We start from the raw sequence: 7759 nt of genomic DNA on the forward strand, positions 1-7759 counted from the left end.
CACAAATATGAATCCGTTTGGATGGGGCGCGAGCCTCTCCCCAGCCCTGCTGCATCACCCCCAATACAGCATTACCTCTCATATGTCAGCTGTTTCCTATTTGAGATAAGTGTGTATTATATTTATATATAGTGTTGTGAAACTGTCGTTTTTTAGAGTAAAAGCAATGAATCGCATATATATATATATATATATATATATATATATAATATATATATATATATATATATATATATATATATATATATATATATATATATATATATATATATATATATATCTATATATATATATATATATATATATATATATATATATATATATATATATATATATATAGGTAGGAAGACACCTACCGAACAGGCGCAAGCCACTCCCAGTGAGGTATATATGGGAGGTGAGAAGGAGCTGAAGCCTCCAAAGACCCTTCCCATGTCCTCACTAACCGTTTCCCTATTGTCTCACCAACACCGGAGTAGTTCAGCATGCTCTCTAAAGACAGATCCTCTCTTTATCCACACCACACTACATTCTCACAACATATACACCTTTTCCCAAAATTAAAATTTCAAAATGGCGCACATACACCAAGCCTCGGAGTCCCCGCCTGTGGGGGGGGCCACAAATTCCCCCAGGGAGGACTCCCCTTCTGGCTGCCGACCCGAGAGGTGTCTTGATAACTCCTCGAACCTCTTTCTTCTCAATTTCTGCAACATTCGCGGTCTTCGCTCTAATTTTCATTCTGTGGAACATCATCTCTCCTCCTCTAAACCTCACCTTCTCTTCCTTACCGAAACACAGGTTTCTGAGGTTACTGACAGCAATCTCTACTCTGTTCCCTCCTACTATCTCTATCCTAAATTTCAATCCAAAGCTGGATGTTGCGCCTACGTGCGCAACGACATCACTTGCTCTCGTGCCCACGACCTTGACTCTTCTGAATTTTCCACCATCTGGTTAAGACTTCACTGTCATTCTATTACTAAATACATCTGTGCTGTTTATCTCTCACCTAACTCTACCAACTATGTAAAATTCTTTGACTATTTGAATTCTAAAGTGGAGCACATCTTGACCCACTCTCCCTTCGCTGAAATCTCCATCCTAGGAGATTTCAATGTTCACCACCAGCTTTGGCTTTCCTCCTCGTCCCCGGACCCTCCGAGTGACCAAGCCTACAACTTTGCGATCCTCCACGACCTAGCGCCGTTGGTCCAGCAACCTACACGTATTCCTGACCGTCTTGGAGATCGGCCCAACATTCTAGACCTCTTCCTTACCTCAAACCCTTCTGCTTATTCTGTCAAACTGTTCTCTCCGTTGGGCTCCTCCGATCACAATCTTATTTCTGCATCCTGTCCTATCGCTCCTGTACACCCTCTGGACCCACCGAAGAGGCGATGCTTCTGGCATTTTGCTTCAGCTCGGTGGGACGACCTGAGGATGTACTTTTCCGATTTCCCGTGGAATGATTATTGCTTCCAGGATAGAGACCCCTCTGTGTGTGCTCAGCGCATCACAGAGGTGATTGTCTCTGGAATGGAGGCATACATTCCTCGTTCTTTCTCTACTCCTCACGCTAAAAAGCCTTGGTTTAATCACGCTTGTTCTCGTGCTGTCAATGATAGAGAGGTAGCTCACAAAAGATACCAGAGCCTTCAAACTAATGCTAATTATGAACTTTACATTTCTGCCCGAAATCGTGCCAAATCTATTCTCCGACTAACCAAAATTCTTTCATTAATAGAAAATGTCAAAACCTTGCTTTCTCTAACTCTTCCCGTGACTTCTGGCATCTAGCCAAAAACATCTCCTCCAACTTCACTTCTTCATCTTTCCCTCCACTCCTCAGTCATGATGGCAACACTGCCGTCTCATCTATCTCTAAGGCTGAACTCTTCTCTCAAACTTTTTCTAAAAACTCCACTCTGGACGATTCTGGGCATATTCCTCCTACTCATCCCCCCTCTGACTCCTTTATGCCTGTTATAAAGATTCTTCAAAATTATGTTTTCTATGCCCTCTCTGGCCTCAATCCTCAGAAGGCTTATGGACCTGATGGAGTGCCTCCTATTGTCCTTAAAAACTGTGCCTCCGTGCTGTCACCCTGCCTGGTCAAACTCTTTCGCCTCTGCCTGTCAACATCTACCTTTCCTTCTTGCTGGAAGTATGCCTTCATACAGCCTGTACCTAAGAAGGGTGACCGCTCCAATCCCTCAAACTACCGTCCTATTGCTTTACTTTCTTGTCTATCTAAAGCTTTTGAATCAATCCTTAACCGGAAGATTCAAAAGCACCTTTCCACTTCTGACCTTCTATCTGATCGCCAGTAAGGGTTCCGCAAGGGGCGTTCTACTGGTGATCTCCTAGCCTTCTTAACTGACTCTTGGTCATCCTCTCTTAGCCGTTTCGGTGAAACTTTTGCTATTGCGCTGGACATATCAAAAGCTTTTGATAGGGTCTGGCACAAATCTTTGCTTTCTAAACTACCCTCCTACGGTTTCTATCCTTCTCTCTGTACCTTTATCTCCAGTTTCCTTTCTGACCGTTCTATTTCTGCCGTGGTAGACGGTCACTGTTCTTCCCCTAAATCTATTAACAGTGGTGTCCCACAGGGTTCTGTCCTATCTCCCACTCTTTTTCTGTTGTTCATTGATGATCTTCTTTCCAAAACGAACTGTCCTATCCATTCCTACGCCGATGATTCCACTCTGCATTATTCAACTTCTTTTAATAGAAGACCTACCCTTCAGGAACTTAACGACTCAAGGCTGGAGGCTGCAGAACGCTTAGCCTCAGACCTTACTATTATTTCCGATTGGGGCAAGAAGAACCTGGTGTCCTTCAACGCCTCAAAAACACAGTTTCTCCACCTATCCACTCGACACAATCTTCCAAACAACTATCCCCTATTCTTTGACACAAAATCTTAACTGGAAAGTTCATATCTCATCTCTTACTAAATCAGCTTCCTCGAGGCTGGGCGTTCTGTACCGTCTCCGCCAGTTCTTCTCCCCTGCACAGTTGCTGTCCATATACAGGGGCCTTGTCCGCCCTCGTATGGAGTATGCATCTCATGTGTGGGGGGGCTTCACTCACACAGCTCTTCTGGACAGAGTGGAGGCAAAGGCTCTTCGTCTCATCAGCTCTCCTCCTCATACTGATAGTCTTCTACCTCTTAAATTCCGCCGCAATGTTGCCTCTCTTTCTATCTTCTATCGATATTTCCACGCTGACTGCTCTTCTGAACTTGATAACTGCATGCCTCCCCCCCTCCCGCGGCCCCGCTGCACTCGACTTTCTACTCATGCTCATCCCTATACTGTCCAAACCCCTTATGCAAGAGTTAACCAGCATCTTCACTCTTTCATCCCTCACGCTGGTAAACTCTGGAACAATCTTCCTTCATCTGTATTTCCTCCTGCCTACGACTTGAACTCTTTCAAGAGGAGGGTATCAGGACACCTCTCCTCCCGAAACTGACCTATCTTTCGGCCACCTCTTTGGATTCTTTTTAGGAGCAGCGAGTAGCGGGCTTTTTTTATTAATGTTTACTTTTTTGTGCCCTTGAGCTGTCTCCTTTGCTGTAAAAAAAAAAAAAAAAAATATATATATATATATATATATATATATATATATATATATATATATATATATATATATATATATATATATATATATTCCATAACAAGAGACAACGTTGCTCTCCGACGTTGTCAGCGATCAAGGACACCACTTCAGTGGTTTCACTTCATTCGTGATCTCCATCTGCGATTGCAGCTACTCCGCCTCGCTCTTGTGTATTCCACAGACGGGAGAAACAACTTAAAATGTGACGGGGGCGGAGGCGACGGCTCTACTTAGTCCGTTAATCAAAGCTAGGTTTGGCAGCGCTATTTTGGCCACTGGATGACCTGAGCGGTCCCCGTCCTAACGGACCTCAAAGTGCTCAGTAGCTGAGTCAGACTATAGTTGGGTGGGCGGGTGTTTGCATCCTGGGCACCACATAGGTGAGTGCTACCTATGCACTTTATTTTTTCACCCGTATTGTAAACCTGTAATCTATAGCTGCTGTGCGTTTAGAGAGGAGGAGGTGGAGGGTGGGGGGCATGTACCTTTGCAGCAGATCCAGGAGCGCCAAATCAGGTGAGAGCTGATATGTGTGTGTGTGTGTGTGTGTGTGTGTGTGTGTGTGTGAATCCAGTAATTGAGTAGTGTGGCGTGCTTCTGAATTATTTCTCCAATTTCATTTTTATGGTTTATCATTTTACGCCCAAATTTTTTTGGTGTCAGGTTTGAGTGAAGGATAAACAGGCGTCGGTAATTGGGACACTTGGTCGGAAGGCTTACCTGGCGTGTGTCTGCCCCTGACACCTGTCGCGGGTTGTTGTTACTGCTGCTGCTGCTGCTGCCGTTAGCTATAGTTGTCGACTGTACTTTTTAAGCTAAAGGAAAGCTAAAATATGGATATTAGAAAATGCCGTAATATTTTCTTAAGTCAGGTTCTATATTTTTCGTAATATTTTTACTTCAGCTGGAAGTTACTCCTCCCCTTCCTCATTCACTTCCCAGACCCTCGCCCTTCGTCCCTCCACTATTATTCAATAGCACCTGTTTCCACTTCTCTCCTCCCTCTTCCACCATCCACTTCTTCCCTTTCTCTCTCATCCATTCCCGAACTCCATCCCCCAACGATCCACTCTTTCCCTTCCCTTTTCCCTTACCATCCACGTACTCTTCCCCTTCCTATCATCCACACCATCCACTTCTCTTTCTCAACCTCCCTCCCCCCACACATTCTTCCCCTCACTCCATTCTTACCTTGAGCCTTTTCCATTTCCCTCGCCTCTCTTTCCTTTCCCTCTTCCTCTCTGTCCACCTCATCTTAGTTAGACCTCATCTTGACTATGCGGTTCAGTTCTGGTCACCTTACTATAGAATGGATATCAAAATGTTAGAATCGGTGCAGAGGAGGATGACTAACAAGGTGGTGGGTGAGTGGAATAGGCTTAGCAGTCATGTGGTGAGTGCCAATACAATTGTCACATTCAAAAATAGATTAGATAAATTCATGAACAGCGATATTAGGTGGGGTTAGATACACGGGAGCTTAGGTTCAAAGGAGCGGCCTTGTACAGGGCTACCGGCCTCTTGCAAACTCCTACGTTCTTATGTTCTTATGTACCTCCATGAACTTCTCCCATTACCATCGACTCCCCTCTTTATCCATCCACCCCATTAACTCCCTCCCTTTCGTCTTTCCCCACCATCTCCTCCCCCCTTTAATCACTTATCTTCCTCCCCCACTTCCCACACCCCTCTCCTCCTCATCGCAACTCGCCCCACTTTCTCTCCCCACCAGAGTGCATTGCTCCCGCCATGATGATCGCCGGGGTGGAAGTGAGACAGGCCGGCGGTTCACCCTCATTCCTCTACCTCCACAGCTACCTCCTCCCTCTCATCGTCATCCTCCAGCTCTTCTCCCCCACGTCGGCCGCTCGTCTTCAGCCTGTGGATCGTGATGGTGAGTATGTATAAAGGGAGGGATGGGAGGAGGGATGAGGAGGAAAGAGAAAGGGGGGGAAGGTAAGTAAAGGGAAGGGAAGGAGTGGGAAGAGTCAAAATTAATCAAAGAAAACAAGAAAATTCAGATAAAAAAGGTCACATAATGTAAAGAAAGATAGATTTGGGTAGAGTAAAGTAGGCAAAGGAAGGAAAGGAAAGGGGAAAGGAGATAAACATGACACTGATATTCGGTTAAAATAGAAACAAACAACAGATACAACAGTGATAGGGAAGGGAAGGAAAAGGAAGATAAGGGCATGGGTTGGAAAGGGAAGAGGTGGGGAGGGGAGAGTAGGGATGGGGTAAATACAAGAACTGTGTATTCGAATACGAATATTTCACATTTATACGAATATGAATACTCTGAAGTACTGATAATTCGAATACAAATACGAATAGTACTTCACGAGAATATTCGTGAATGCATTCATGAATACTTTTCGTTGGAAATAACTTTTTCATGTAGGTAGCACGGCAATGAGCCTAATATGGTACTAAAGTTATTCAATAGTAAAATGACGTCATGAACTTATAACTGATGCCAGTATTCTGTACATGTTTGTCACACCTAGACATATTTGATTTCCAAAATTTTCAAGTATATTTCTCAGCTGTATTGAATGAAACACAGCAACATATCTATATCGCTAGAATACATGTACTATCCAGGGATTCCAAAGGGGGGGGGGGGGAACAAAATAGGGAATGAATCCAACAATGATCCTGGAGTAACACACCCCATACCATTGGCAAGAGGCAATTGAGGACCGCAGCCCTGCGGCTGCCAGATCGAATTGACAAAAGTTCCCTGATTTACGTAAAATTTAGCACAGCATTTCCCTGTCGTATTTTTTTTTTTATTCTTATATATATATATATATATATATATATATATATATATATATATATATATATATATATATATATATATATATATATATATATATATATATATATGATAGGTAGCTACTCGCAAACATAGTTAGCCTTCATTGTTACCTACCTAGAATGACTGCTATTCCTGTAGATCTGAAGTTTTGTAGATGTAAGCTGACATCATAAATTCCAGCAATGCATGCATGCTTTTCTCTACAAACACTAGGCATATCAAACATTAACTATATGTTTTGCACTTTCAACTATCTTCTTAAGTTTTGGCCCAGCAGTATGCTTTTCTATTTATGATTTACCCGCCTTTCCGTCAGAATTACATAATTTACATTGGAATTACAGAGGCCCCTTGCCGCTTCTTGTCAGCCAACTTTTAAACAACGGGTCACTTTCCCATTTTTCTGTGTATACCTGCGTATACGGCTGTCATTTCCGCTTGGCTGGAGGACTAGACATGGCTATTGTGTATTAGTAACAAAAACGAGAACTTAACTGAGTGACAGTGTGAGACAGACTGAGGGAGAATACTGGTACTGGTAAGAAGCGTCCAGGGTGAATATGCGTCTCGGTCTCTTAGATTCAGCTAGCTAGCCGGGACGAGGGAGGGAATGGGAGGGACGGTATACGGGTCTCATACATGTCATGACACCGTTAGAGGATGAGGGAAGGAAGAGTGAACGGTAGGGGAATTAAGGATATAGTGATCGAGAGAGGCCTCACAAATAGGTTGAAATGCAATTGACCTGTATCATACACGTCGGACAAACAGGAACGAAGAGTTGTAACTTGGAAGGAACAATAACTTATTTCTGATGATGGATTTACGATTATTCGGCATATTATTCGAAGAATATGAATACTTTTTCCAAGTATTCGAATACGAATGCGAATACTTTGATGTCAGATGACAAGTATTCGAATACGAATACGAATACACCCAAATACTGTATTCGAATGAGTTCGACTACGAATACTGAATACGAATACCCCATCCCTGGGGGAGAGATCAGTAAAGTGTATAGTTGTAAAGGGAAAGAAAGAGATGGAAAAAGAGGGGGATGAAGGAAAAATTAAGAAGGGTAAAGTAGGCAACGTAAAGGTAAGGAGAGAAAACTGAATGAAAGGAAAGGGATGGAAGTGAATAATAAGAAGAGGGAGGGCAGGGTAGAGGAATATGGAGGAAAACAGATGAAAGGGAAAGAAAGAATAGCAAAGGAAGGAAGGCATGGAAAGAAGTGGAAAGGAGGGTAAAGATAATTTTTGGAGTGAGAGTCTATTGAAAGAAAGAAGAGGGAAAGGGAGC

The sequence above is a fragment of the Eriocheir sinensis genome, unplaced genomic scaffold, assembly GCF_024679095.1.
Source record: "Eriocheir sinensis breed Jianghai 21 unplaced genomic scaffold, ASM2467909v1 Scaffold133, whole genome shotgun sequence".
In the NCBI taxonomy this organism is placed as follows: domain Eukaryota; kingdom Metazoa; phylum Arthropoda; class Malacostraca; order Decapoda; family Varunidae; genus Eriocheir; species Eriocheir sinensis.